The sequence below is a fragment of the Amia ocellicauda genome, unplaced genomic scaffold, assembly GCF_036373705.1.
Source record: "Amia ocellicauda isolate fAmiCal2 unplaced genomic scaffold, fAmiCal2.hap1 HAP1_SCAFFOLD_258, whole genome shotgun sequence".
NCBI classification, from domain to species: domain Eukaryota; kingdom Metazoa; phylum Chordata; class Actinopteri; order Amiiformes; family Amiidae; genus Amia; species Amia ocellicauda.
In genome coordinates, this window is record NW_027102821.1 from 20,229 (window position 1) to 48,195 (window position 27,967).

Sequence of the window (27,967 nt, forward strand, 5' to 3'; positions counted from 1 at the left end):
TTGAGAGACTCGACCCCTTTGTGCTGCTGCTCAGAGACCAACTCTCAGTTGTCTCTGAGTAGGCTATGGATCAACTTCCTTTCCTAATATGAAGGAGACCATGGATACAAAACCTATGAAAAACAGGTGATTATTGTTATTCTTCTCATTATAAACTACTTAATACATCTCTCCCATAAAGTACAACAGGATAGTGGTGACGTCATTCAGGATTGGATTGCCATTGGTCAAAAGCCCTCTGAGAGAAATTGTGTGGCGACACTCCACACTCTTAGAAGAAATTGTTCTGCACAGAACCATAAAGGGTTCCTCGAGTAATCGCTCTGGTGGATCCCTTTATGGTTCTATGTAGAACCCCTTCAAAGGGGTTACATGAAGAACCCCCAAACATAGCGTTCTACACAGAACCATTCGTTTTAAAATGTTATATATAGAACCCATTCAAAAGGGGGACACGTGCTATACCTGAATTTGTTTTCCAAATACAATCTTTAAAAAATGTATGAGTTCATATATACAAACACACATACACAACGAAAAAATCGCACTACTAGTGAAGTAACTTCATTTACATTATATGCCACAACTCCTCAATTTGGAAAGCAAAAACAAGACATCTGATGTAAAAGTGTAAACTAATTACGAAAAGCACTTTTGATTTTTATCTTCAATTCAGGGGCTACTTATTCGAACAGTAAACTGTATTCTCTCTTCAGAGTGACTGGAATGTTTTTGCCTACATTCAACTTAAATATGAAAGTTTCCAAAAACGGCATAGTTTTCTTTAAGGCTATTCAATGCCAAACACAAAATTCTCTCTGCTTTCAGTGCTTGTCCTTCAGCACAATTACACAGGTTCATGATGTTCTCATTTCAATACATTGTTTTCTTATTTAAACTATTTGACTTTGAGCTTACATTGAGAATAAAATCACTTTTGCAAGTAAAACCTGGCCAAGAAAGGAAGCAGCACTACAATAAAACAATACACAGAATACAAAGCAGTTCCTTCAAAAGTGAAAGTGATAAAGAGTGATGTCTGTCAGTAAATTACGTTGAGATACATATTGGTTATTTTGAATTAGGAGTCCAACTTCAATAATTTCTATTAACAAGCCAAAATACAGATCAGAATTACGGGTAATTGAAAATAATATGTAGCGCCTAGGTAAGCTTGGATGTGTTCAGAGAAACACTAAAAACGGACCTTCCTCACACCCGTCTTGTTGAGGTGGACGTGGTCATACAGGTGATGTGGCTGGATGTCTCAGTGGTGTGCCAGGTGGACGTTGGGGAGGAGGGCACATCTTCGGGATACTTCTGCGTTGATGGCCTGGATGATGTGCAGGGGCACGTCTGTGCGGGGCAGCAGTGTGGAGATGGTGATTTTGGCAGTTTGGAATTCCTCTGTGGCTTTCTTTGCCACCTGTCTCAGGGCTGAGGCCACATCGCCCCTGCGGGCACTCAGGTCGTTAGTGCCGGTGTGGATGAGGATGTGTTTGACCTGGCACAGCCTCCTCTTGGAGAGCAGCTCCAGGGCTCTCTGTGCTGTCGGGCACCAAAGCTTTTTCACTTTTCGCCCAGGGAAGAGGCGCCTCTCATCCAGGAACTTCCCATTGGAGTCGCTCAGAATGACCACCTCTGTGTTGACCTGCCACTCCGGGTTTTGCGTCGGGAGTGGTGGGGGCAGCGGGTGTGTTTTAGGGGAGTGGCGTTTCAGGGGTTTGTGTATTAGTGGCAGGTCTGGTGATAGTGGGGGTGTCAGGAGTGGTGGGGAGTGTGGGTGGATCAGTGGGTGCGTCAGTGGGTGCGTCAGGGGTTGTAGGTGTTGTGGGGTCAGTGCAGTGCAGTCTCTGTGCTCCTCTCTTAGCTTCTCCAGCTGGCTCTGCAGGCTCCTCAGGTAGCTGTGCTGGAGTGTCCTGGTCAGCTCCTCCCTCGCTCTGTGCAGCTCCGTCCTCAGGGTTTGGCTCTGCTCCTCCTGGTCTCTCACTGCTGCTCTCAGCTTATGGATCTCAGCCTTGTGGTGCATCTTTAGTCCCTGAACTCCGCAAACTTCAGCTCCAGCACTGATAGGCATTCCTTTAGTGTTTTAATGTTGCTGGAGAGTTTTGGGGAGACAGGGGGGCAGTCTGTGGGAGATGGGGCACTGTCTGGCTCCGTGTGGCTGGGGGCAGACTGCAGGGTGGCCGGCTCTGGCTCGTGTTTCTCTACCTCAGTCTGCTGCTTTGAGGTGTGGAAGCCGAGAGATAATTGGTCCAGGCTGCTCTCGCTGTCCTGCACCATGATGGTCCCGTTGTGGTATACATTAAAAGTGAGCATCACACTGTCTGTGTCTTTCTCTACCAGCACTGAGATCTGCCTGCCTCTGCTAATGCCCCTCTTGTTGTTATTGGGGTATGTCTGGCACAGGGTTTTGTGAAAGGCGGTGGGGTACTGAGTGTAGAACAGTAGATTGTTCTTGACCCTGTTTTCTCCTTTACCGGTGTAGTCTAGGATGAGGGTCTCAGGAGATGCTCTCATCACAGCTTGTTTGTAGTCCTTATAGCCTGTGCAGAGCGAATGTCTTCAGGGTATCGGATTTCAAAAGGCAGCTCTGCAGTCAGACTGCTGTTCGATAGATTTGTATCAGTCTCAGTGGCAGTTGGGCTCTCTCCTACTGTCACTCTATTCAAATTGGAGCTCTGCATTTTCATTGGCTGAGTCAACTACTGAGAATGCTTATTTATTTTATTAATACATATTTTTTTGTTTAATTATTTGTCTCTATAGGTGAAAGGTCTTACCTCCAATTCTTGTCTTCAGCTTTTCTTTTCTGACTTTTCTTCCTGAACTGTCTCTCTGCTTTCTTCTTTTTGTGTTTCTCTTAAAATTATTATTTTTTGAATACTTTTTCTTCTGAATTTCTATTCCATGTCTTCTGTGTATGTTTATAGTGCTATATATTAATTTGTAAATGACAAATTAAATCCGCTTATGTATAAAAACAAATGTTTTTTAGGAGCTCATATTCCTCTCTCTCTCTCTCTCTCTCTCTCTCTCTCTCTCTCTTTCTCTCTCTCCCTCTCAATTCAATTCATTTGTATTGTCAAAGCAATTGGACATACATACATATACATACATACATACATACATACATACATACATACATCTACACGGAAAATAAATAATAGAATTATGAATCACAATAAGATGTAATGAAGTACAGAAAATGAAAATGTAAAAAAATGCTATCTTTAATACATACAAATAAAGAAAATAGGTTTACTATTTCCAGATTCCTTTTTTGAAATACAATGACATGCATAACAAACAAGTATTTACATTATATTTACAGCCGGTGCTCGTGTGTCACTGTGTCCCTCAGGCTGTGGTAGGCGCTGACATATTGGGCAGCCAGGGTGGCTGTGTGTCCCTCCCCCAGGAGGACTGGCGTTTTTCTTTTTTCTCAGTTTTGTCACAGGTTGGGTGGGCATCCATTATGTTGTTACAGAATTTGTCCCTTATTTTGGGCTAAAGCTTTCCGTGGAGGGGAACGTGGATCAGTTTGTACCATTTTTGGGAGAATCTGCCTTGTTGGGGCGGAGCTGTGACCAGGTGAACAGCAGATCGGGCATAGGTGGGCATGTGGGCAGAGGAGTTGGAAGGCCGGTCAAGCAAATAAGCTTGCTAAGGTACGCAGCAGCAGCAAGCATCCCCCACATCCAGCCAGCCAGCCACTCTGGCTGGCAGTGACTGAGTGGTTGTCAGACGGCAAGCAACGGAATGTACGTGCTCTGTGATGTCATAGCAGTCAGCTGAGAGAGGCTCGTGATGTCATCGCTGAGCTGGCTGGCTGGCTGGCTCTGTGTGTGTGTGTGTATGTCTGTGTGTGTGTGTGTGTGTGTGTGTCTGTTTGTCTGTTTTTCAGTCTGTCTGTCTCTCTCTCTCTCTCTCTCTCTCTCTCTCTCTCTCTCCCTCTCAATTCAATTCATTTGTATTGTCAAAGCAATTGGACATACATACATTCATACATACATATATATATATATATATATATATATATACATACATACATGCATACATGCTAGAAAGTCATTACTATGTTATCTTAAAGGCTAACTAAGCAGAACATATATCATTATAGAACAGAGTCCATAGGTCTACACATGGTTTTAGGGAACAGGCACGTAGGTCATACCGTTTGACATTGTTTCCAAGGTTCTCATCGTAAATAACAAACAGAAATCAAACTAGCTTCTGGCCTGACTTTCTAGCTTGACTCTATCTTTCCGCCTTATATACTTGGTGAATAATTGAGGAAGTAGCACCAAGTGACCACATTAGGCTGCCTGAGGGTTTCTGGGGAGTGTAGTTGTCTAGGGTCGGTTTTCTTCCCTAGAGTGCAGACCTTGCAGCAGACCTGGCCTGACATGTCTGCCATGTATGACCCTGCCCCTTGGTTTGTCCCACATCCTCCCCCCCAGCTGCGACCCCATAGGTCGAGCGACAGCCGCAAAAAAGCATGCACCCGGGACAGCCCATCAACATTCCCCATGGCCTTCCCTGGCCTGTGCTGCAGGGTGAAATGAAAATGTTGGAGACTCAAAAACCACCTCATCACACGGGCATTCCTGTCTTTCGAACGATGCATCCAAGTGAGGGGGGCATGGTCAGTGATCAGGGTGAAGTGCCTGCCCAACAAATAGTATCGAAGACTGTCCAAAGCCCACTTCACTGCCAAACATTCTTCTTCAACTACCAAATAATTTATTTCATTGGATTCCAACTTTCTGCTAAGGAACAACACCGGGTGTTCGTGATCACCCATTCTTTGGGACAAAACCACTCCGATCCCCACCTCAGAGGCGTCCGTCTGGACTATAAATTCTTTCTGAAAGTCAGGTACCATTAAAACGGGGTTGCGGCAGAGCGCCTCCTGTAGGCTCCGGAAAGCCCGGTTTGCTGTATCACCCCATCTAACCATATTGGGTTCTGTAGCCTTAGTCATATCAGTCAGAGGGGCCGCTAAGGTAGCATAGTTGGGAATAAACCTCCGGTAATACCCAGTTAACCCTAAAAATGCCCTAACCTGCTTTTTATTGACAGGCCTAGGCCAAGAGTTTATGGCTTCAACCTTGGATATTTGGGGTTTCACCATACCCCTCCCTACTGTATAGCCCAAGTATTTGGCCTCTTCCAACCCCAAATTGCATTTGGTTGGATTAGCCATCAGGCCTGCTGCATGTATTGAATCCAATACCGCTTGGAGCTGAGACAAATGTGATTCCCAATCTGGACTGTGAATGACCACATCATCTAAATATGCTGCCGCATACGTCCTGTGTGGTCTAAGTATGTGGTCCATCAACCTTTGAAAGGTGGCAGGAGCACCATGCAGGCCAAAGGGCATCACTGTGTAGTGAAACAGACCATCTGGGGTTGCAAAGGCTGTTTTTTCTTTGGCACCCGGGGTCAAGGGAATCTGCCAGTAGCCCTTGGCTAAGTCAATAGTTGAAATATAGCGAGCATTCCCAATATTCTCTAACAATTCATCTACTCGGGGCATTGGGTATGCATCAAACTTTGAAATTTCATTAACCTTTCTAAAATCATTACAGAATCTCCAGGAGCCATCAGGTTTGGAAACCATGACTATAGGGCTGGACCACTCACTGTGGGATTCTTCAATAACCCCTGCCTCCAGCATTTCCTTAACCTCATTTCTAATAGTGTTCCTGCGAGCTTCTGGTACCCTGTAAGGCCTCATATTTACCTTCTTTCCTGGGAGAGACACAATGTTGTGAGAGACTAAATGGGTACGCCCCGGTATGCCTGAGAAAACTTCCCTATTACGTATTATCAAGTCGTTCACCTCCTTCAACTGGTCAGGTGACAAGGCAGCTGCAATATTCACCTTCGGTGTCCCTAGTGGCTGAGGGGGGTAAGTCAACATCAACACTTCCCTGTCCTTCCAGGCTTTTATTAAGTTGACATGATATATTTGTTCTGGGGGTCGGCGGCCGGGTTGCTGAACCTTATAGTTCACTTCCCGTATTCGCTCTATAATCTCATAAGGTCCCATCCACGTAGCCAGAAATTTACATTCTACAGTGGGAACCAACACCAACACCCTATCACCAGGCTGGAACACCCTCAGTGTAGCCTGACGATTATAGGCGAATTGTTGGTGTTCCTGTGCCTGCCTTAGGTGCTCTCTCACAATGGGAGTGACTGTGGCTATTCTCTCTTGCATAGCATTGATGTGCTCGACTACACTCCGGAAAGGAGTGGACTCGTGTTCCCACGTTTCACGGGCTATGTCTAATATCCCCCTGGGGTGCCTCCCATATAACAGTTCAAAAGGCGAAAAGCCCAGGGAAGCCTGTGGGACTTCCCTAATGGCAGACATCAAGTAGGGCAGCATGAATTCCCAATTTTTCCCATCCTTATCGATTACCTTTCTTAGCATGGACTTCAGGGTCCTATTAAATCTCTCAACCAACCCATCTGTTTGTGGGTGGTAGACTGATGTTCTCAACTGCTTAACCTGCAACAATTTACACAGATCGGTCATAACCTTAGACATAAAGGGTGTGCCCTGATCTGTTAATATCTCCCTCGGTATCCCCACCCTACTACACATCAACATTAGCTCTTTTGCAATACCTTTTGAAGCCATGGTCCGCAGTGGAATGGCTTCTGGGTACCTGGTGGCATAATCCAAAATAACCAGTATATACTGATGCCCTCTGGCTGATTTTGGGAGAGGTCCCACCACATCCATAGCTATCCTAGCAAAGGGGGTCTCTATGATGGGCAAAGGGACCAGTGGGCTTCTGAAGGCTGGTTTAGGAGCATGTAGTTGACATTCAGGACATGAGCTACAATGTTCTGTCACGTCTGCATGTACGCCTGGCCAGTAAAACCTCCTCAGGAGTCTATCCTTGGTTTTGTCCATCCCCAGATGTCCCCCCAGGATATGCCCATGTGCCAGATTGAGAACTGTTCGTCTGAATGGGGTGGGAACTAGCAATTGCTCCACAATGTCCACCCCTATCTTATTTACACGGTACAATAGGTCATTTTTTACCATAAAATAAGGATAAGCTGTTGGCGGGTCTGCAGTAGTCATAGGGGTCCCATTTACTACCTTCACATTTTCTATAGCATAGTGTAGAGTGAGATCTCGCACCTGTGCGCTGCCAAAATCAGTGGGGAGTCCCTCTAACACTGACACTTCTACATTGTCAGCTTCAGGGGTCTCTATGAATGGATTCTCACCCACCCTGCTAGTGCTGGGTTCCTCACCCTCCATAGGGTCATCTACGTCACTACATTCCACCCCTATGTTTTCAGTTTAATTTTCCCCAACCAAAACCTTCACTGTCGACTCAACTGGAACCAGGTCTACTTTTAGCTCTAGTTGTGGGATCGAGGCAACTTCTGGCTTACAGTTTTCAGTGTGCATTTCCAATTTACTATGTTTTCTATCTAGTTTTCCAAAATTAGGAAAATATCGTCCCAGTATCACATCATATGGCATGTTGGGTACCACACCGACTTCGTAATCTAGTTTCCCGGCCTCTGTCTGTATGTTTACAAGGGCTGTGGGATAGGGGCGTGTGTCACCATGTGTGCATGTGATACTGAGCTCCTGATGTCTATCCAGCTTGTTGGTCGCTACTAATTTTTCTGTGACCAGTGTAACCATACTGCCAGAGTCGAGTAGAGCAGCCACTTCTTTCTCATCGACTATCACTGTACACATGTGTTTTGGATTAGGTACTCCGCCTATGAAAACATCCGTCCCAACAGGGCAGGCATAAAATACCGGTTTCTCTTTCCCCATATCACACACATTACATTGCATTGGTTCCTCTCTACCTGGGCAGTGGGCCGCAATATGTCCTACTTTGTCACAATTGTAGCAGACAATTGGTTGTGATGGTGACCCCCTATAACCCTTAGTCTCGGCTTTAGGCCCCACCTTTGCCCCCCTCAGTCTTGCTCTTTTCTTCCAATCCAGCGCGTCATGTTTCCCAGAGTACTTTGGAACCATCTTACCCGGTCCGCTGGTTCGTCATGGCCTGGGGAACGAGTTTTTAACCTCCGGTACATGCTCTGCTGCTCCGGCTGTATAGAACCGCTCTACAATGGCCACCAAGGTGTCAGCGGACAGCACCTCATTCTGGCCAACCCAGCGTCGAACGTCCTTGGGCAAACAGCGTTGGTAGTTGTCAAGGACTATGGCCTCCACCACCTCGGCTGATGAATGGACCTCTGGCTGTAGCCATTTCCTGGCCAGATGGATCAGATCAAACATCTGCGTTCGGATTGGTTGTCCTGGTTGGTAGGCCCACTGCTGAAACCGATGTGCCCTCACTGCGGTGGTCACGCCCAATCGGGTCATTATCTCCGCTTTCAATTTATCATAGTCCTGGGCGTCCTTCAGCTCCAGATCAAAGTACGCTTTCTGTGCATCCCCTGCCAGATAAGGTGCCACAAGCCCTGCCCAGGAATCTTTTGGCCATCCCTCTCTCTGCTGTCCTCTCAAAGGTCATAAGGAAGGCCTCAACATCGTCCTGTTTTGTCATTTTCTGCAGAAAGTGATTGGTGCGGGGAGTGGAATGGGTTGCAGCCCCCTGTGGCCCAATCCTGGTTGCAAGTGCTTCAACACTCTCTTTCAGCTCTTTAGTCACCTTTTCCTGCTCTTCTCTAAACATTTTATTTGTATCATGCTGGACCTGCAGTGCTTCCTGATGCATCCGCATAGCATCCTGGTGAGCCACCTGCTGCACCCTGGTCGCTTCCTGTTGGGCTATTACAGCCTGTAGTTTTTTTTTTTTTGGATAAAAAAATTCACTCAGCCAGTCTGGGTTTCATGAGGTGCTGCCCGCATTCTACACCAAATGTGACAAAACGCCTTGGCTGTACACATGTGCGGGTCTTCTCTGTGATCTTCTTAGGAGTAAAAACCAGTCATGACCCAGGGAGGAGGTTGCAAATACAGGGCTGTGCCTGTATGTTTACTTCAAACAAAACAAATCTGAAAACAAAACCTAACTCACACTGGAGTTGTAACTAATCTTACATAATCATTCTATTTTAAACAAAGTCTGGAATAAATAAGTCTTGGCTTTCTCCTTATGAGCTACCTCTGTTTTCCAGATAACTCACCCTATTGTCTCTCACTTCTCTCTCTCTCAGGCCCGCCTTATATACCTGGTGAATAATTGAGGAAGTAACACCAAGTGACCACATTAGGTGCTAGAATGGCTGCCTGAGGGTTTCTGGGGAGTGTAGTTGCCTAGGGTCGGTATTCTACCCTAGAGTACACACCTTGCAGCAGACCTGGCCTGACATATCTGCCATGTATGACCCTGCCCCTTGGTTTGTCACAATACATACATACATACATATACACGGAAAATAAATAATAGAATTATGAATCACAATAAGATGTAATGAAGTACAGAAAAAGAAAATGTAATAAAATGTGATCTTTAATACATACAAATAAAGAAAATAGGTATACCATTTCCAGATTCCTTTTTTGAAATACAATGACATGCATTACAAACGAGTATTTACATTATATTTACAGCCGGTGCTCGTGTGTCACTGTGTCCCTCAGGCTGTGGTTGGCGCTGACATATTGGGCAGAATGTGTCCCTTATTTTGGGCTAAAGCTTTCTGTGGAGGGGAACGTGGGTGAGTTTGTACCATTCTTGGGGGGCTCTGCCTTGTTGGGGCGGAGCTGTGATCCAGGTGAACAGCAGATCGGGCATAGGTGGGCATGTGGGCAGAGGAGTAGGAAGGCCGGTCAAGCAAATAAGCTTGCTAAGGTACGCAGCAGCAGCAAGCAGCCCCCCCATCCAGCCAGCCAGCCAGTCTGGCTGGCAGTGACTGAGTGGTTGACAGACGGCAAGCAACGGAATGTACGTGCTCTGTGATGTCATAGCAGTCAGCTGAGAGAGGCTCGTGATGTCATGGCTGAGCTGGCTGGCTGTCTGTCTGGCTGGCTCTGTGTGTGTGTGTGTGTGTGTGTGTGTGTGTGTGTGTGCGTGTGTCTGTCTGTCTGTCAATTCATTTCAATTCAATTCAAAGGTGCTTTATTGGCATGATCTATCACAATATTGCCAAAGCAGATACAAATGTTCTATCAATCAAGACAAAACATTGCAATACAAGATTCAGTGGAACAAATATAGTACACATTGAAATAAAATTAAGTAGGATATAAACCATATTTGTTGTTTGTATCAAAATTTGTGTCATGACATCAGAAAAATCACTGTTTTTATTTTGTTTTGCAAATGGAGTGCCACAGGCTGGTGTCTACACACTGTCTCGCAGGCTGTGGCAGGTGGATACATATTGCGCTGCTAAGAAGGCAGTGCGCTCCTCCTCTCCCAGCAGGACGGGGAGTTTGCAGCAATCGGGGATCATGCTGAACTCAGGGATATGCATTTTTAATATTTTAAAGTATGTCTCCCTGATTTTTGTGTATTTAGGGCAGGACAGCAGGAAATGCGCCTGTGTTTCGACCTCCCCTAGGTCACACTGGCTGCACAGCCGCTCTTCTCTGGCAACCCAGAATTTTCTGTAGCGGCCATTTTCAATGGCGAGGCTGTGGTCACTGAGCCTGTATTTAGTTAGATTTTGTCTCTCTTTTATATTTTGGATTTTTAAGTATTCAGCCAATGTAATGTTTCTATTCAGGGCCCGGTAGCATTCCAATTTGTTTTGTAATTCTAATTCGTGTCTCTAATCTTTTGTGTATTTGCTTTTCAGGTACATGTCAATTTTCCCAATTGTTGTTGTTTTGGTCATTGTGTGTTCGGGCTCTGTGAGCCTCAGAGCCGTGGGGGCGTTTCTGTGTACGTGTAAGATGTTTTTATTAAATTCTAGGTGGAATATTTCCATGGGGCTTTTGTCCCAATTGTTGTTATTGAGGTTCATGACGGGACCCCACACTTCGCTCCCATATAGCAGGATTGGTTGGATGATGGAGTTTAATATTTTAATCCAAATAGTTATTGGTATTGTTGTTTTCCCAAATTGTGTCTTTATGGCATAAAATGCCCGGCGTGCCTTGTCTTTTAATGCGTTTATAGCCAGGCTGAAGCTCCCTGACGCACTGATGGTCAGGCCAAGGTAGTTGTATCTGGTGCAGTGCTCTAATCCAGTGCTGCCCAGAGTGAAGCGGTACCTGTTTCCCTGAGATGGGGCTTTTTTCTGGAAAACCATAACTCTGGTCTTGTCCAGATTGACTGCCAGGGCCCATTTCTGACAGTACTGCTCTAGCAGCGCCAGGTTCTGCTGAAGCCCCTGCTCTGTGGGCGACAGCAGCACCAGGTCGTCTGCATAGAGCAGGAACTTGATCTCTGTGTCATGGAGAGTTAGGCTGCGGGCGTCAGACTGCTCCAACACTGTGGCCAACTCGATGATGTAGATGTTGAACAGTGTTAGACTCAGACTGCAGCCCTGTCTCACTCCCCGCCCCTGAGTGAAGAACTCTGTTCTTGAGTTGCCAATTTGAACTCCGCATTTGTTTTCAGAATACATTGATTTAATGATGTCATAAACTTTACCCCCTACACCACTCTGTAGAAGTTTATAAAATAATCCCTTGTGCCAGATTGAGTCAAATGCCTTTCTAAAGTCTACAAAACAGGCAAATATTTTTCCTTTATTGTTTTGGGTATATTTATTTATGAGGGTGTGTAGAGTGTAAATATGATCGGTTGTGCGGTGTTTTGGTAGGAAGCCAATCTGACTCTTATTCAGGACACTGTGCTTGGTAAGGAAGGCCAGTATCTGGGCGTTGATGATACTGCAGAACACCTTCCCCAGGTTACTGCTCACACAGCTGCCCCAGTAGTTATTGGGGTCTAATTTGTCTCCACTTTTAAAAATCGGGGTGATCAATCCTTGATTCCCGACCTCAGGGAAACACCCGGCTCTCAGCACCAGGTTAAAGAGTTTGAGCAGAGCCTCCTGCAGCTGCGGGCTGCTGTGCTTCAGCATCTCAGGGCTGATGCTGTCGGGGCCGCTGGCTTTCCTGGGTTTGAGGATTTTGAGTTGATGTTTTAGTTCCTGTATTGTAAATGGGTTATCTAAGGGATTTTGGTTATTCTTAATGATTTCTTCCAATTTATTTAGGTTTTTTAATATTTTAACCTGTTCTGGCTTTGGATTGTTTTCAACATTTTGGTAAAGTTTTTCAAAGTGTGTTTTCCAGATTTCTCCATTTTGAATTGGTATTTCATTTTTTGTTTTTGGGGTATTTATTCTGCCCATATAGTGGTCTTTTTTCTTACTGAGGAGTTGCTTGTAGTGCCGCAGGGCCTGGCAGTAGCTGAGGCGAGCCTCCTGGTTGTCGGGCTCTCTGTGTTTAGTGTTGGAGAGATGTCTCAGGTGTTTCCTAGAAGTTTCACACTCCTGGTCACACCACTGTTCTTTTTTTCTTTTAGACGATTTCATATTTTGGTTTTTAATTGTTTTAATGTTTGATTTTAAAGCCAGTCTCTCAAATATTTCATTCAGTGTTTTGGTGGCTGAGTTTATTCCGTTTTGGTTTATTTGATAGTGTGAGGATTGATATCTGTCTAACATGTTTTCAATCTCATCACTATTCAGGGCTCTTGTGTAGTTCTCTGTGCTGGGCTCTGACCATCTCTAACTGGGTGGCAGGGAGACCAGTTTTGTGGGAAGTTTGGCTCTGACTTGTGGCTGCGCTGATCTTTTTAGGTAAAGTGTTATTTGGCTGTGGTCTGATAGTGGAGATTGTTGTCTGACTATAAACGCATTGTTGGCTTGTGGGTCCAGGTCAGTTATGGCGTAGTCCACCACACTGCTGCCCAGAGCCGAGCAGTATGTGAATCTCCCCAGAGAGTACCCCCTGGTCCTGCCATTGATGATATATAGACCCAGGCTTTTACATAGGCGCACTACCTGCTTCCTGCTCTTGTTTACCACGCTGTCGTGGCTGTGTCAGTGTGGAGGTGTGTGTGTGGCACAGCGGGGAGTCTCCGAACAGGTGTGTGTTCCCCTCTGTATTGATGTAGTCCATCTCTCTGCCAGTCCTGGCATTGAGATCGCCACACAGCAGTACAGAGCCCAGGGTCTGGAAGTGGCAGATTTCGTTTTGAAGCTCATGAAAGCCTTCCTCATTATAGTAGGGGGAGTCTGCGGGTGGCATATAAATTGCACATAGGTATATATCTGTGTTATTTTGTAGGGTGTCTTTTCTGATTTTCATCCACAGGTGTGTGTCTCCTCTCTGTACTGGGCATAGGGCTGCTCGGAGCTCCTCCCTGTACCACACGATAATCCCCCACGAGGCCCTGCCACACCTGACTTTGGGTTTTTTATAGGAGGGCACAATCAGCTCCCTGTATCCATTGTATCCATCCAGTGTATAGACATATCTGCACAGCACCAAGTCTCTACAAGAATGAAAACATCTGAACTATTTACAGTGTTGATCAGTTCAGGGCCTGTGCTCTTCATTCCAAAAGTTGAGGAGCGTAAACCCTGCATATTCCAACTGCTTATTTTAAAGGACATGTTAATATATTTTATTATACTTGTCTCTTCTACATAAGAAAGTTTAATTTGTGGTCTACAACTGATATTATATTACTATTAATAATTATATATGGATATACATAATAATCACACAAAGATTTTATCTTTGCATCAAAATATCAGAATAATTAAATCACATTTTTTCTTACTCTCCATCTCCACAACCATATATATGTGTGTTGAGGCTCAGTTAACTCAGCAGTGTGGTACAGATGACACTGAGGAGTTGCCTTATCTGGGCCAGCTGGGCAGCATCGGGCCTCCAGGCTCTGGAAGCCGCTGCTGCGTGGCTGTGTGGCTGTGCTGGTCCCCGGCTGTCCGCTCTGCTGTGCTGGACGGGCCCTCTGGGGATGGGGGGGTGGGGAATGGGGCCGCGGGGTCTCAGGGGCTGGGGCTGGGGTGGAGCCGGTGGCTGGGGATGTGGCCGGGGGCTGGGGGGTTTGCTCCTGGTCTCGAGGTGGGGGTGTGTGGGGTTTCGGCCCAGGGTTGTGTCCTTGAGGACCTTTGAGATGATCCTCACACCCGTCTTGTTGAGGTGGACGTGGTCATACAGGTGATGTGGCTGGATGTCTCAGTGGTGTGCCAGGTGGACGTTGGGGAGGAGGGCACATCTTCGGGACACTTCTGCGTTGATGGCCTGGATGATGTGCAGGGGCACGTCTGTGCGGGGCAGCAGTGTGGAGATGGAAATTTTGGCAGTTGGGAATTCCTCTGTGGCTTTCGTTGCTACCTGTCTCAGGGCTGAGGCCACATCGCCCCTGCGGGCACTCAGGTCGTTAGTGCCGGTGTGGATGAGGATGTGTTTGACTTGGCAAAGCCTCCTCTTGGAGAGCAGCTCCAGGGCTCTCTGTGCTGTGGAGCACCAAAGCTTTTTCACTTTTCGCCCAGGGAAGAGGCGCCTCTCAACCAGGAACTTCCCATTGGATTCGCTCAGAATGACCACCTCTGCGTTGACCTGCCACTCCGGGTTTGCGTCGGGAGTGGTGGGGGCAGCGGGTGTGTTTTGGGGGAGTGGCGTTTCAGGGGGTTGTGTATTAGTGGCAGGTCTGGTGATAGTGGGTGTGTCAGGAGTGGTGGGGAGTGTGGGTGGATCAGTGGGTGCGTCAGGGGTTGGAGGTGTTGTGGGGTCAGTGCAGTGCAGTCTCTGTGCTCCAGTGATGTGTAGCTCCTCTCTTAGCTCCTCCAGCTGGCTCTGCAGGCTCCTTAGCTGGCTGTGCTGGGGTGTCCTGGTCAGCTCCTCCCTCGCTCTGCGCAGCTCCGTCCTCAGGGTTTGGCTCTGCTCCTCCAGGTCTCTCACTGCTGCTCTCAGCTCATGGATCTCAGCCTTGTGCTGCATCTTTAGTCTGTGCATCTCATCCCGGAGCTGATCGCACAAGGAGGTCTGGGCCAGGGTGCTCAAGGTCTGCTCCCTGAACTCCGCAAACTCCAGCTCCAGCACTGATAGGCATTCCTTTAGTGTTTTAATGTTGCTGGAGAGTTTTGGGGAGACAGGGGGGCAGTCTGTGGGAGATGGGGCACTGTCTGGCTCCGTGTGGCTGGGGGCAGACTGCAGGGTGGCCGGCTCTGGCTCTTGTTTCTCTACCTCAGTCTGCTGCTTTGAGGTGTGGAAGCCGAGAGCTAATTGGTCCAGGCTGCTCTCGCTGCCCTGCACCATGATGGTCCCGTTGTGGTATACATTAAAAGTGAGCATCACACTGTCTGTGTCTTTCTCTACCAGCACTGAGATCTGCCTGCCTCTGCTAATGCCCCTCTTGTTGTTATTGGGGTATGTCTGGCACAGGGTTTTGTGAAAGGCGGTGTAGAACAGTAGATTGTTCTTGACCCTGTTTTCTCCTTTACCGGTGTAGTCTAGGATGAGGGTCTCAGGAGATGCTCTCATCACAGCTTGTTTGTAGTCCTTCTTAGCCTGTGCAGAGCGAATGTCTTCAGGGTATCGGATTTCAAAAGGCAGCTCTGCAGTCAGACTGCTGTTCGATAGATTTCTATCAGTCTCAGTGGCAGTTGGGCTCTCTCCTACTGTCACTCTATTCAAATCGGAGCTCTGCATTTTCATTGGCTGAGTCAACTACTGAGAATGCTTATTTATTTTATTAATACATATTTTTTTGTTTAATTATTTGTCTCTTACCTCCAATACTTGTCTTCAGCTTTTCTTTTCTGACTTTTCTTCCTGAACTGTCTCTCTGCTTTCTTCTTTTTGTGTTTCTCTTAAAATTATTATTTTTTGAATACTTTTTCTTCTGAATTTCTATTCCATGTCTTCTGTGTATGTTTATAGTGCTATATATACATTTGTAAATCACAAATTAAATCCGCTTATGTATAAAAACAAATGTTTTTTAGGAGCTCATATTCCTCCCTCTCTCTCTCTCTCTCTCTCTCTCTCTCTCTCTCTCTCTCTCTCTCTCTCTCTCAATTAATTTCATTTGTATTGTCAAAGCAATTGGACATACATACACATACATACATATACACTCACCTAAAGGATTATTAGGAACACCTGTTCAATTTCTCATTAATGCAATTATCTAATCAACCAATCACATGGCAGTTGCTTCAATGCATTTAGGGGTGTGGTCCTGGTCAAGACAATCTGCTGAACTCCAAACTGAATGTCTGAATGGGAATGAAAGGTGATTTAAGCAATTTTGAGCGTGGCATGGTTGTTGGTGCCAGACGGGGCGGTCTGAGTATTTCACAATCTGCTCAGTTACTGGGATTTTCACGCACAACCATTTCTAGGGTTTACAAGGAATGGTGTGAAAAGGGAAAAACATCCAGTATGCGGCAGTCCTGTGGGCGAAAATGCCTTGTTGATGCTAGAGCTCAGAGGAGAATGGGCCGACTCGATTCAAGCTGATAGAAGAGCAACTTTGACTGAAATAACCACTCGCTACAACCGAGGTATGCAGCAAAGCATTTGTGATGCCACAACACGTACAACCTTGAGGCGGATGGGCTACAACAGCAGAAGACCCCACTGGGTACCACTCATCTCCACTACAAATAGGAAAAAGAGGTGAGACATTCAGATGGTAGAGTCAGAATTTGGCGTAAACAGAATGAGAACATGGATCCATCATGTCTTGTTACCACTGTGCAGGCTGGTGGTGGTGGTGTAATGGTGTGGGGGATGTCTTCTTGGCACACTTTAGGCCCCTTAGTGCCAATTGGGCATCGTTTAAATGCTACGGCCTACCTGAGCATTGTTTCTGACCATGTCCATCCCTTTTTGACCACCATGTACCCATCCTCTGATGGCTACTTCCAGCAGGATAATGCACCATGTCACAAAGGTCGAATCATTTCAAATTGGTTTCTTGAACATGACAATGAGTTCACTGTACTAAACTGGCCCCCACAGTCACCAGATCTCAACCCAATAGAGCATCTTTGGGATGTGGTGGAACGGGAGCTTCGTGCCCTGGATGTGCATCCCACAAATCTCCATCAACTGCAAGATGCTATCCTATCAATATGGGCCAACATTTCTAAAGAATGCTTTCAGCACCTTGTTGAATCAATGCCACGTAGAATTAAAGCAGTTCTGAAGGCGAAAGGGGGTCAAACACAGTATTAGTATGGTGTTCCTAATAATCCTTTAGGTGAGTTCATCGTAGCTCTTAATACTCTCTTTCTGTCTGGAGGAGATATAATTGAAGTATTGTACACGTACCCGGCTACATTCAACACCCATTGCTGCACTGATATTTTTCCCTCCATTTTTCTTTATCCATTTTTTTTTTGCTGGAAGTTCCGTCAATACCCGCCAACCTTTAAGAGACATCATGCAGCCAGGCATCTCGGCTTGCGGCCACACCGTCCTGAAGACGCAAGATCTCGTCAGATCTCGGAAGAAAAACTGGGCAGGGCCTGGTCAGTAATTGGATGGGTGACCTCCTGGAAATACCAGGTGCTGAAAGCTTTTTACATCTCCTGGGTAACTTCAGCGTAGCTCTTAATACTCTCATTCAGTCTGGAGGAGATATAATTGAAGAATTGTACATGTACCCGGCTACTTTCAACAGCCTTTGCTGCACTGATATTTTTCCATCCATTTTTCTTTTTTTTTTTTTTTTTTTGCTGGAAGTTCCGTCAATACCCGCCAACCTTTAAGAGACATCATGCAGCCAGGCCTTTCGGCTTGTGGCCACACCGTCCTGAATGCGCCCGATCTCGTCAGATCTCGGAAGCTAAACGGGGCAGGGCCTGGTCAGTACTTGGATGGGAGAACTCCTAGAAATACCAGGTGCTGCAAGCTTTTTACGTCTCCTGGGTAACTTCATCGTAGCTCTTAATACTCTCTTTCTGTCTCCAGGAGATATAATTGAAGAATTGTACACGTACCCGGCTACTTTCAACACCCTTTGCTGCACTGGTATATTTCCCTCTATTTTTCTTTTTTTTTTTTGCTGGCAGTTCCGTCAATACCCGCCAGCCTTTAAGAGACATCATGCAGCCAAGCATCTCGGCTTGCGGCCACACCATCCTGAACGCGCCCGATCTCGTCAGATCTCGGAAGCTAAACGCGGCAGGACCTGGTCAGTACATGAATGTGAGACCTCCTGGAAATACCTAGTGCTGCAAGCTTTTACGTCTCCTGGGTAACTTTATCGTAGCTCTTAATACTCTCTCTCTGTCTGGAGGAGATATAATTGAAGTATTGTACACGTATCCAGCTACTGTCAACACCCTTTGCTGCACTGATATTTTTCCATCCATTTTTCTTTTTTCTTTTTTTCTTTTTTTTTTTTGCTGGAAGTTCCGTCAATACCCGCCAACCTTTAAGAGACATCATGCAGCCAGGCCTTTCGGCTTGTGGCCACACCGTCCTGAATGCGCCCGATCTCGTCAGATCTCGGAAGCTAAACGGGGCAGGGCCTGGTCAGTACTTGGATGGGAGACCTCCTAGAAATACCAGGTGCTGCAAGCTTTTTATGTCTCCTGGGTAACTTCATCATAGCTCTTAATACTCTCTTTCAGTCTGTAGGAGATATTATTGAAGAATTGTACACGTACCCGGCTACTTTCAAAACCTTTTGCTGCACTGATATTTTTCCCTCCATTTTTCTTTTTTCTTTTTTTTTTTGCTGGAAGTTCCGTCAATACCCGCCAGCCTTAAAGAGACATCATGCAGCTGGGCCTCTCGGCTTTCGGCCACACCGTCCTGAATGCGCATGATATAGTCAGATCTCGGAAGCTAAACGGGGCAGGACCTGGTCAGTACTTGAATGTGAGACCTCCTGGAAATACCAGGTGCTGCAAGCTTTTACGTCTCCTGGGTAACTTTATCGTAGCTCTTAATACTCTCTTTCAGTCTGCAGGAGATATAATTGAAGAATTGTACACGTACCCGGCTACTTTCAACACCCTTTCCTGCACTGATATTTTTCCTTCCATTTTTCTATTTTTTTTTTTTTTCTTTTTGCTGGAAGTTCCGTCAATACCCGCCAACCTTTAAGAGACATCATGCAGCCAGGCTTTTCGGCTTGTGGCCACACCGTCCTGAATGCGCCCGATCTCGTCAGACCTCGGAAGCTAAACGGGGCAGGGCCTGGTCAGTACTTGGATGGGAGACCTCCTAGAAATACCAGGTGCTGCAAGCTTTTTACGTCTCCTGGGTAACTTCATCGTAGCTCTTAATACTCTCTTTCTGTCTCCAGGAGATATAATTGAAGAATTGTACACGTACCCGGCTACTTTCAACACCCTTTGCTGCACTGGTATATTTCCCTCTATTTTTCTTTTTTTTTTTTGCTGGCAGTTCCGTCAATACCCGCCAGCCTTTAAGAGACATCATGCAGCCAGGCATCTCGGCTTGCGGCCACACCATCCTGAACGCGCCCGATCTCGTCAGATCTCGGAAGCTAAACGGGGCAGGACCTCGTCAGTACTTGGATGGGAGACCTCCTGGAAATACCAGGTGCTGCAAGGTTTTACGTCTCCTGGGTAACTTTATCGTAGCTCTTAATTCTCTCTTTCTGTCTGGAGGAGATATAATTGAAGAATTGTACACGTACCCGGCTACTTTCAACACCCTTTCCTGCACTGATATTTTTCCATCCATTTTTCTTTTTTTTTTTTTTTTTTGCATGAAGTTCCGTCAATACCCGCCAACCTTTAAGAGACATCATGCAGCGAGGCCTCTCGGCTTGCGGCCACACCGTCCTGAATGCCCCCGATCTCGTCAGATCTCGGAAGCTAAACGGGGCAGGGCCTGGTCAGTACTTGGATGGGAGACCTCCTGGAAATACCAGGTGCTGCAAGCTTTTTACGTCTCCTGGGTAACTTCATCGTAGCTCTTAATACTCTCTTTCTGTCTCCAGGAGATATAATTGAAGTATTGTACACGTACTAGGCTACTTTCAACACCCTTTGCTGCACTGATATTTTTCCCTCCATTTTTCTTTTTATTTTATTTTTTTGCTGGAAGTTCCGTCAATATCCGCCAGCCTTTAAGAGACATCATGCAGCCAGGCCTCTTGGCTTGTAGTCACACCGTCCTGAACGCGCCCGATCATATCAGATTTCGGAAGCTAAACGGGGCAGGGCCTGGTCAGTACTTGGATGTGTGACCTCCTGGAAATACCAGGTGCTGCAAGCTTTTTACGTCTCCTGGGTAACTTCATCGTAGCTCTTAAAACTCTCTTTCTGTCTCCAGGAGATATAATTGAAGAATTGTACACGTACCCGGCTACTTTCAACACCCTTTGCTGCACTGGTATATTTCCCTCTATTTTTCTTTTTTTTTTTTGCTGGCAGTTCCGTCAATACCCGCCAGCCTTTAAGAGACATCATGCAGCCAGTCATCTCGGCATGCGGCCACACCATCCTGAACGCGCCCGATCTCGTCAGATCTCGGAAGCTAAACGGGGCAGGACCTGGTCAGTACATGAATGTGAGACCTCCTTGAAATACCTCGTGCTGCAAGCTTTTACATCTCCTGGGTAACTTTATCGTAGCTCTTAATACTCTCTATCTGTCTGGAGGAGATATAATTGAAGTACTGTACACGTACCCAGCTACTGTCAACATCCTTTGCTGCACTGATATTTTTCCATCCATTTTTCTTTTTTTTTTTTTTTTTTTTTTGCTGCAAGTTCCGTCAATACCCGCCAACCTTTAAGAGACATCATGCAGCCAGGCCTCTCGGCTTGTGGCCACACCGTCCTGAACGCGCCCGATCTCGTAAGATCTTGAAAGCTAAACGGGGCAGGACCTGGTCAGTACTTGGATGGGAGACCTCCTGGAAATACCAGGTGCTGCAAGGTTTTACGTCTCCTGGGTAACTTTATCGTAGCTCTTAATTCTCTCTTTCTGTCTGGAGGAGATATAATTGAAGAATTGTACACGTAACCGGCTACTTTCAACACCCTTTGCTGCACTGATATTTTTCCCTCCAGTTTTCTATTTTCTTTTTTTTTTTTTTTTGCTGGAAATTCCGTCAATACCCGCCATCCTTTAAGAGACATCATGCAGCCAGGCATCTCGGCTTGCGGCCACACCATACTGAACGCGCCCGATCTCGTCAGATCTCGGCAGCTAAACGGGGCAGGGTCTGGCCAGTACTTGGTTGGGTGACCTCCTGGAAATACCAGGTGCTGCAAGCTTTTTACGTCTCCTGGGTAACTTCATCGTAGCTCTTAATACTCTCTTTCAGTCTGGAGAAGATATTATTGAAGAATTGTACACGTACCCGGCTACTTTCAACAGCCTTTGCTGCACTGATATTTCTCCCTCCATTTTTTTTTTTTTTTTTTTTTTTTTGCTGGAAGTTCCGTCAATACCCACCAGCCTAAAGAGACATCATGCAGCCGGGCCTCTTGGCTTTCGGCCACACCGTCCTGAACGCGCCCGATATCGTCAGATCTCGGAAGGTAAAAGGGGCAGGGCCTGGTCAGTACTTGGATGGGTGACCTCCTAGAAATACCTGGTGCTGCAAGCTTTTTTGTCTCCTGGGTAACTTCATCGTAGCTCTTAGTACTCTCTTTCTGTCTGGAGGAGATATAATTGAAGTATTGTACACGTACACGGCTACTTTCAACAGCCTTTGCTGCACTGATATTTTTCCCTCCATTTTTCTTTTTTTTTTTTGCTGGAAGTTCGTCAATATCCGCCAACCTTTAAGAGACATCATGCAGCCAGGCCTCTCGGCTTGTGGCCACACCGTCCTGAATGCGCCCGATCTCGTAAGATCTCGGAAGCTAAACGGGGCAGGGCCTGGTCAGTACTTGGATGGCTGACCTCCTAGAAATACCAGGTGCTGCAAGCTTTTTACGTCTCCTGGGTAACTTCATCGTAGCTCTTAATACTCTCTTTCTGTCTGCAGGAGATATAATTGAAGAATTGTACACGTACCTGGCTACTTTCAATACCCTTTGCTGCACTGGTATTTCTCCCTCCATTTCTCTTTTTTTTTTTTTGCTGGATGTTCCGTCAAAACCCGCCAACCATTAAGAGACATCATGCAGCCCGGCCTCTTGGCTTGCAGCCACACCGTCCTGAACGCCCCCGATCTCATCAGATCTTGGAATTTAAACGGGGCAGGGCCTGGTCAGTACATGAATGTGAGACCTCCTGGAAATACCTGGTGCTTCAAGCTTTACGTCTCCTGGGTAACTTTATCGTAGCTCTTAATACTCTCTATCTGTCTCCAGGAGATATAATTGAAGAATTGTATACGTACCCGGCTACTTTCAACACCCTTTCCTGCACTGATATTTTTCCCTCCATTTTTCTATTTTTTTTTATTTTTTTTTGCTGGAAATTCCGTCAATACCCGCCAGACTTTAAGAGACATCATGCAGCCAGACATCTCGGCTTGCGGCCACACCATCCTGAACTCGCCCGATCTCGTCAGATCTTGGAAGCTAAACGGGGCAGGACCTGGTCGGTACATGAATGTGAGACCTCCTGGAAATACCTGGTGCTTCAAGCTTTTACGTCTCCTGGGTAACTTTATCGTAGCTCTTAATACTCTCTATCTGTCTGGAGGAGATATAATTGAAGTATTGTACACGTACCCAGCTACTGTCAACACCCTTTGCTGCACTGATATTTTTCCATCTATTTTTCTTTTTTTTTTTTTTTTTTGCTGGAAGTTCCGTCAATACCCGCCAACCTTTAAAAGACATCATGCAGCCAGGCCTCTTGGCTTGCGGCCACACCGTCCTGAATGCGCCCGATCTCGTCAGATCTCGGAAGCTAAACGGGGCAGGGCCTGGTCAGTACTTGGCTGTGTGACCTCCTGGAAATACCAGGTGCTGCAAGCTTTTTACGTCTCCTGGGTAACTTCATCGTAGCTCTTAAAACTCTCTTTCTGTCTCCAGGAGATATAATTGAAGAATGGTACACGTACCCGGCTACTTTCAACACCCTTTGCTGCACTGGTATATTTCCCTCTATTTTTCTTTTTTTTTTTTGCTGGCAGTTCCGTCAATACCCGCCAGCCTTTAAGAGACATCATGCAGCCAGGCATCTCGGCTTGCGGCCACACCATCCTGAACGCGCCCGATCTCGTAAGATCTCGAAAGCTAAACGGGGCAGGACCTGGTCAGTACTTGGATGGGAGACCTCCTGGAAATACCAGGTGCTGCAAGGTTTTACGTCTCCTGGGTAACTTTATCGTAGCTCTTAATTCTCTCTTTCTGTCTGGAGGAGATATAATTGAAGAATTGTACACGTACCCGGCTACTTTCAACACCCTTTGCTGCACTGATATTTTTCCCTCCATTTTTCTATTTTTTTTTTTTTTTTTTTTTGCTGGAAATTCCGTCAATACCCGCCATCCTTTAAGAGACATCATGCAGCCAGGCATCTCGGCTTGCGGCCACACCATACTGAACGCGCCCGATCTCGTCAGATCTCGGCAGCTAAACGGGGCAGGGTCTGGCCAGTACTTGGTTGGGTGACCTCCTGGAAATACCAGGTGCTGCAAGCTTTTTACGTCTCCTGGGTAACTTCATCGTAGCTCTTAATACTCTCTTTCAGTCTGGAGGAGATATTATTGAAGAATTGTACACGTACCCGGCTACTTTCAACAGCCTTTGCTGCACTGATATTTCTCCCTCCATTTTTCTTTTTTTTTTTTTTTTTTTGCTGGAAGTTCCGTCAATACCCACCAGCCTAAAGAGACATCATGCAGCCGGGCCTCTTGGCTTTCGGCCACACCGTCCTGAACGCGCCCGATATCGTCAGATCTCGGAAGGTAAAAGGGGCAGGGCCTGGTCAGTACTTGGATGGGTGACCTCCTGGAAATACCTGGTGCTGCAAGCTTTTTTGTCTCCTGGGTAACTTCATCGTAGCTCTTAGTACTCTCTTTCTGTCTGGATGAGATATAATTGAAGTATTGTACACGTACACGGCTACTTTCAACAGCCTTTGCTGCACTGATATTTTTCCCTCCATTTTTCTTTTTTTTTTTTGCTAGAAGTTCGTCAATATCCGCCAACCTTTAAGAGACATCATGCAACCAGGCCTCTCGGCTTGTGGCCACACCGTCCTGAATGCGCCCGATCTCGTAAGATCTCGGAAGGTAACAGGGGCAGGGCCTGGTCAGTACTTGGATGGGTGACCTCCTGGAAATACCTGGTGCTGCAAGCTTTTTTGTCTCCTGGGTAACTTCATCGTAGCTCTTAATACTCTCTTTCTGTCTGGAGGAGACATAATTGAAGTATTGTACACGTACCCAGCTACTGTCAACACCCTTTGCTGCACTGATATTTTTCCATCCATTTTTCTTTTTTTTTTTTTTTTTTTTTTTGCTGGAAGTTCCGTCAATACCCGCCAACCTTTAAGAGACATCATGCAGCCAGGCTTCTCGGCTTGTGGCCACACCGTCCTGAATGCGCCCGATCTCGTAAGATCTCGGAAGCTAAACGGGGCAGGGCCTGGTCAGTACTTGGATGGCTGACCTCCTAGAAATACCAGGTGCTGCAAGCTTTTTACGTCTCCTGGGTAACTTCATCGTAGCTCTTAATACTCTCTTTCTGTCTGCAGGAGATATAATTGAAGAATTGTACACGTACCCGGCTACTTTCAACACCCTTTGCTGCACTGGTATTTCTTCCTCCATTTCTCTTTTTTTTTTTTGCTGGATGTTCCGTCAAAACCCGCCAACCATTAAGAGACATCATGCAGCCCGGCCTCTTGGCTTGCAGCCACACCGTCCTGAACGCCCCCGATCTCATCAGATCTTGGAATTTAAACGGGGCAGGGCCTGGTCAGTACTTGGATGGGTGACCTCCTGGAAATGCCAGGTGCTGCAAGCTTTTTACGTCTCCTGGGTAACTTCATCGTAGCTCTTAATACTCTCTTTCTGTCTTCAGGAGATATAATTGAAGAATTGTACACGTACCCGGCTACTTTCAACACCCTTTCCTGCACTGATATTTTTCCCTCCATTTTTCTATTTTTTTTTTTTGCTGGAAATTCCGTCAATACCCGCCAGCCTTTAAGAGACATCATGCAGCCAGGCGTCTCGGCTTGTGGCCACACCGTCCTGAACGCGCCCGATCTCGTCAGATCTCGGAAGCTAAACGGGGCAGGGCCTGGTCAGTACTTGGATGGGAGACCTCCTAGAAATACCAGGTGCTGCAAGCCTTTTACGTCTCCTGGGTAACTTCATCGTAGCTCTTAATACTCTCTTTCTGTCTCCAGGAGATATAATTGAAGAATTGTACACGTACTAGGCTACTTTCAACACCCTTTGCTGCACTGATATTTTTCCCTCCATTTTTCTTTTTATTTTATTTTTTTGCTGGAAGTTCCGTCAATATCCGCCAGCCTTTAAGAGACATCATGCAGCCAGGCCTCTTGGCTTGTAGTCACACCGTCCTGAACGCGCCCGATCATATCAGATTTCGGAAGCTAAACGGGGCAGGGCCTGGTCAGTACTTGGATGTGTGACCTCCTGGAAATACCAGGTGCTGCAAGCTTTTTACGTCTCCTGGGTAACTTCATCGTAGCTCTTAAAACTCTCTTTCTGTCTCCAGGAGATATAATTGAAGAATTGTACACGTACCCGGCTACTTTCAACACCCTTTGCTGCACTGGTATATTTACCTCTATTTTTCTTTTTTTTTTTTGCTGGCAGTTCCGTCAATACCCGCCAGCCTTTAAGAGACATCATGCAGCCAGGCCTCTTGGCTTGCAGCCACACCATCCTGAACGCGCCCGATCTCGTCAGATCTCGGAAGCTAAACGGGGCAGGACCTGGTCAGTACATGAATGTGAGACCTCCTTGAAATACCTCGTGCTGCAAGCTTTTACGTCTCCTGGGTAACTTTATCGTAGCTCTTAATACTCTCTATCTGTCTGGAGGAGATATAATTGAAGAATTGTACATGTACCCGGCTACTTTCAACACCCTTTGCTGCACTGATATTTTTCCCTCCCTTTTTCTATTTTTTTTTTTTTTTTTTTTTGCTGGAAGTTCCGTCAATACTTGCCAGCCGTTAAGAGACATCATGTAGCCAGGTCTCTTGGCTTGCGGCCACACCGTCCTGAACGCGCCTGATCTCATCATATCTCGGAAGCTAAACGGGGCAGGGTCTGGCCAGTACTTGGTTGGGTGACCTCCTGGAAATACCAGGTGCTGCAAGCTTTTTACGTCTCCTGGGTAACTTCATCGTAGCTCTTAATACTCTCTTTCAGTCTGGAGGAGATATTATTGAAGAATTGTACACGTACCCGGCTACTTTCAAAACCCATTACTGGACTGATATTTTTCCCTCCATTTTTCTATTTCTTTTTTTTTTTTTTTTTTTTTGCTGGAAGTTCCGTCAATACCCGCCAGCCTTTTAGAGACATCATGCAGCCAGGCCTCTAGGTTTGCGGCCACACCGTCCTGAACGCGCCCGATCTCATCAGATCTCGGAAGCTAAACGGGGCAAGACCTGGTCAGTACTTGAATGTGAGACCTCCTGGAAATACCTGGTGCTGCAAGCTTTTACGTCTCCTGGGTAACTTTATCGTAGCTCTTAATACTCTCTTTCTGTCTGGAGGAGATATAATTGAAGTATTGTACACGTACCCAGCTACTGTCAACACCCTTTGCTGCACTGATATTTTTCCATCAATTTTTTTATTTTTATTATTATTTATTTTTTCTGCTTGAAGTTCCGTCAATACCCGCCAACCTTTAAGAGACATCATGCAGCCAGGCGTCTTGGCTTGCGGCCACACCGTCCTGAACGCGCCCGATCTCGTCAGATCTCGGAATTTAAACGGGGCAGGGCCTGGTCAGTACTTTTATGGGTGACCTTCTGGAAATACGAGGTGCTGCAAACTTTTTACGTCTCCTGGGTAACTTCATCGTAGCTCTTAATTCTCTCTTTCTGTCTGCAGGAGATATAATTGAAGAATTGTACACGTACCCGGCTACTTTCAACAGCCTTTGCTGCACTGATATTTTTCCGTCCATTTTTCTATTTTTTTTTTTTTTTTTTTGCTGGAAGTTCCGTCAATACCCGCCAGCCTTTAAGAGACATCATGCAGCCAGGCCTCTCGGCTTGCGGCCACACCGTCCTGAATGCGCCCGATCTCGTCAGATCTCGGAAGCTAAACGGGGCAGGGCCTGGTCAGTACTTGGATGGGAGACCTCCTAGAAATACCAGGTGCTGCAAGCTTTTTACGTCTCCTGGGTAACTTCATCGTAGCTCTTAATACTCTCTTTCTGTCTGCAGGAGATATAATTGAAGAATTGTACACGTACCCGGCTACTTTCAACACCCTTTGCTGCACTGGTATTTCTCCCTCCATTTCTCTTTTTTTTTTTTGCTGGATGTTCCGTCAAAACCCGCCAACCATTAAGAGACATCATGCAGCCCGGCCTCTTGGCTTGCAGCCACACCGTCCTGAACGCCCCCGATCTCATCAGATTTTGGAATTTAAACGGGGCAGGGCCTGGTCAGTACTTGGATGGGTGACCTCCTGGAAATGCCAGGTGCTGCAAGCTTTTTACGTCTCCTGGGTAACTTCATCGTAGCTCTTAATACTCTCTTTCTGTCTGGAGGAGATATAATTGAAGAATTGTACACGTACCCGGCTACTTTCAAAACCCATTACTGCACTGATATTTTTCCCTCCATTTTTCTATTTCTTTTTTTTTTTTTTTTTTTTTGCTGGAAGTTCCGTCAATACCCGCCAGCCATTAAGAGACATCATGCAGCCAGGCCTCTCGGCTTGCGGCCACACCGTCCTGAATGCGCCCGATCTCGTCAGATCTCGGAATTTAAACGGGGCAGGGCCTGGTCAGTACTTTTATAGGTGACCTTCTGGAAATACGAGGTGCTGCAAACTTTTTACTTCTCCTGGGTAACATCATCGTAGCTCTTAATTCTCTCTTTCTGTCTGGAGGAGATATAATTGAAGAATTGTACACGTACCCGGCTAC

At 46.3% G+C, this 27,967-nt stretch overlaps 6 non-coding genes and 25 pseudogenes across 6 annotated transcripts; all 31 read left to right on the forward strand.

Moving 5' to 3' along the window:
• The first annotated feature begins 17,378 nt into the window (after positions 1-17,378).
• Positions 17,379-17,497, forward strand: LOC136726442 (uncharacterized; annotated as a pseudogene).
• A 217-nt stretch (positions 17,498-17,714) lies between these two features.
• Positions 17,715-17,833, forward strand: LOC136726420 (uncharacterized; annotated as a pseudogene).
• A 210-nt stretch (positions 17,834-18,043) lies between these two features.
• Positions 18,044-18,162, forward strand: LOC136726440 (uncharacterized; annotated as a pseudogene).
• Positions 18,163-18,386: 224 nt separating this feature from the next.
• LOC136726448 (5S ribosomal RNA) lies at positions 18,387-18,505 on the forward strand. The gene has a single exon (XR_010808195.1). It is a non-coding gene; the product is annotated as a 5S ribosomal RNA (ribosomal RNA).
• Positions 18,506-19,059: 554 nt separating this feature from the next.
• LOC136726449 (5S ribosomal RNA) lies at positions 19,060-19,178 on the forward strand. Its single transcript, XR_010808196.1, has one exon. It is a non-coding gene; the product is annotated as a 5S ribosomal RNA (ribosomal RNA).
• Positions 19,179-19,388: 210 nt separating this feature from the next.
• Positions 19,389-19,507, forward strand: LOC136726428 (uncharacterized; annotated as a pseudogene).
• Positions 19,508-19,722: 215 nt separating this feature from the next.
• On the forward strand, positions 19,723-19,841 carry LOC136726415 (5S ribosomal RNA). Its single transcript, XR_010808190.1, has one exon. It is a non-coding gene; the product is annotated as a 5S ribosomal RNA (ribosomal RNA).
• A 216-nt stretch (positions 19,842-20,057) lies between these two features.
• LOC136726431 (uncharacterized) lies at positions 20,058-20,176 on the forward strand (annotated as a pseudogene).
• Positions 20,177-20,386: 210 nt separating this feature from the next.
• Positions 20,387-20,505, forward strand: LOC136726445 (uncharacterized; annotated as a pseudogene).
• A 219-nt stretch (positions 20,506-20,724) lies between these two features.
• Positions 20,725-20,843, forward strand: LOC136726435 (uncharacterized; annotated as a pseudogene).
• Positions 20,844-21,063: 220 nt separating this feature from the next.
• Positions 21,064-21,182, forward strand: LOC136726421 (uncharacterized; annotated as a pseudogene).
• A 216-nt stretch (positions 21,183-21,398) lies between these two features.
• LOC136726438 (uncharacterized) lies at positions 21,399-21,517 on the forward strand (annotated as a pseudogene).
• Positions 21,518-21,725: 208 nt separating this feature from the next.
• On the forward strand, positions 21,726-21,844 carry LOC136726417 (uncharacterized; annotated as a pseudogene).
• A 211-nt stretch (positions 21,845-22,055) lies between these two features.
• Positions 22,056-22,174, forward strand: LOC136726443 (uncharacterized; annotated as a pseudogene).
• Positions 22,175-22,391: 217 nt separating this feature from the next.
• Positions 22,392-22,510, forward strand: LOC136726446 (uncharacterized; annotated as a pseudogene).
• Positions 22,511-22,725: 215 nt separating this feature from the next.
• On the forward strand, positions 22,726-22,844 carry LOC136726416 (5S ribosomal RNA). Its single transcript, XR_010808191.1, has one exon. It is a non-coding gene; the product is annotated as a 5S ribosomal RNA (ribosomal RNA).
• Positions 22,845-23,054: 210 nt separating this feature from the next.
• LOC136726425 (uncharacterized) lies at positions 23,055-23,173 on the forward strand (annotated as a pseudogene).
• A 220-nt stretch (positions 23,174-23,393) lies between these two features.
• LOC136726423 (uncharacterized) lies at positions 23,394-23,512 on the forward strand (annotated as a pseudogene).
• A 216-nt stretch (positions 23,513-23,728) lies between these two features.
• Positions 23,729-23,847, forward strand: LOC136726436 (uncharacterized; annotated as a pseudogene).
• A 208-nt stretch (positions 23,848-24,055) lies between these two features.
• Positions 24,056-24,174, forward strand: LOC136726424 (uncharacterized; annotated as a pseudogene).
• Positions 24,175-24,394: 220 nt separating this feature from the next.
• LOC136726418 (uncharacterized) lies at positions 24,395-24,513 on the forward strand (annotated as a pseudogene).
• A 210-nt stretch (positions 24,514-24,723) lies between these two features.
• On the forward strand, positions 24,724-24,842 carry LOC136726419 (uncharacterized; annotated as a pseudogene).
• A 212-nt stretch (positions 24,843-25,054) lies between these two features.
• LOC136726439 (5S ribosomal RNA) lies at positions 25,055-25,173 on the forward strand. Its single transcript, XR_010808193.1, has one exon. It is a non-coding gene; the product is annotated as a 5S ribosomal RNA (ribosomal RNA).
• Positions 25,174-25,389: 216 nt separating this feature from the next.
• LOC136726432 (uncharacterized) lies at positions 25,390-25,508 on the forward strand (annotated as a pseudogene).
• A 210-nt stretch (positions 25,509-25,718) lies between these two features.
• LOC136726441 (uncharacterized) lies at positions 25,719-25,837 on the forward strand (annotated as a pseudogene).
• A 220-nt stretch (positions 25,838-26,057) lies between these two features.
• Positions 26,058-26,176, forward strand: LOC136726429 (uncharacterized; annotated as a pseudogene).
• Positions 26,177-26,401: 225 nt separating this feature from the next.
• Positions 26,402-26,520, forward strand: LOC136726430 (uncharacterized; annotated as a pseudogene).
• A 223-nt stretch (positions 26,521-26,743) lies between these two features.
• Positions 26,744-26,862, forward strand: LOC136726434 (uncharacterized; annotated as a pseudogene).
• Positions 26,863-27,081: 219 nt separating this feature from the next.
• LOC136726427 (5S ribosomal RNA) lies at positions 27,082-27,200 on the forward strand. The gene has a single exon (XR_010808192.1). It is a non-coding gene; the product is annotated as a 5S ribosomal RNA (ribosomal RNA).
• Positions 27,201-27,410: 210 nt separating this feature from the next.
• LOC136726426 (uncharacterized) lies at positions 27,411-27,529 on the forward strand (annotated as a pseudogene).
• A 225-nt stretch (positions 27,530-27,754) lies between these two features.
• Positions 27,755-27,873, forward strand: LOC136726437 (uncharacterized; annotated as a pseudogene).
• Positions 27,874-27,967: the final 94 nt, after the last annotated feature.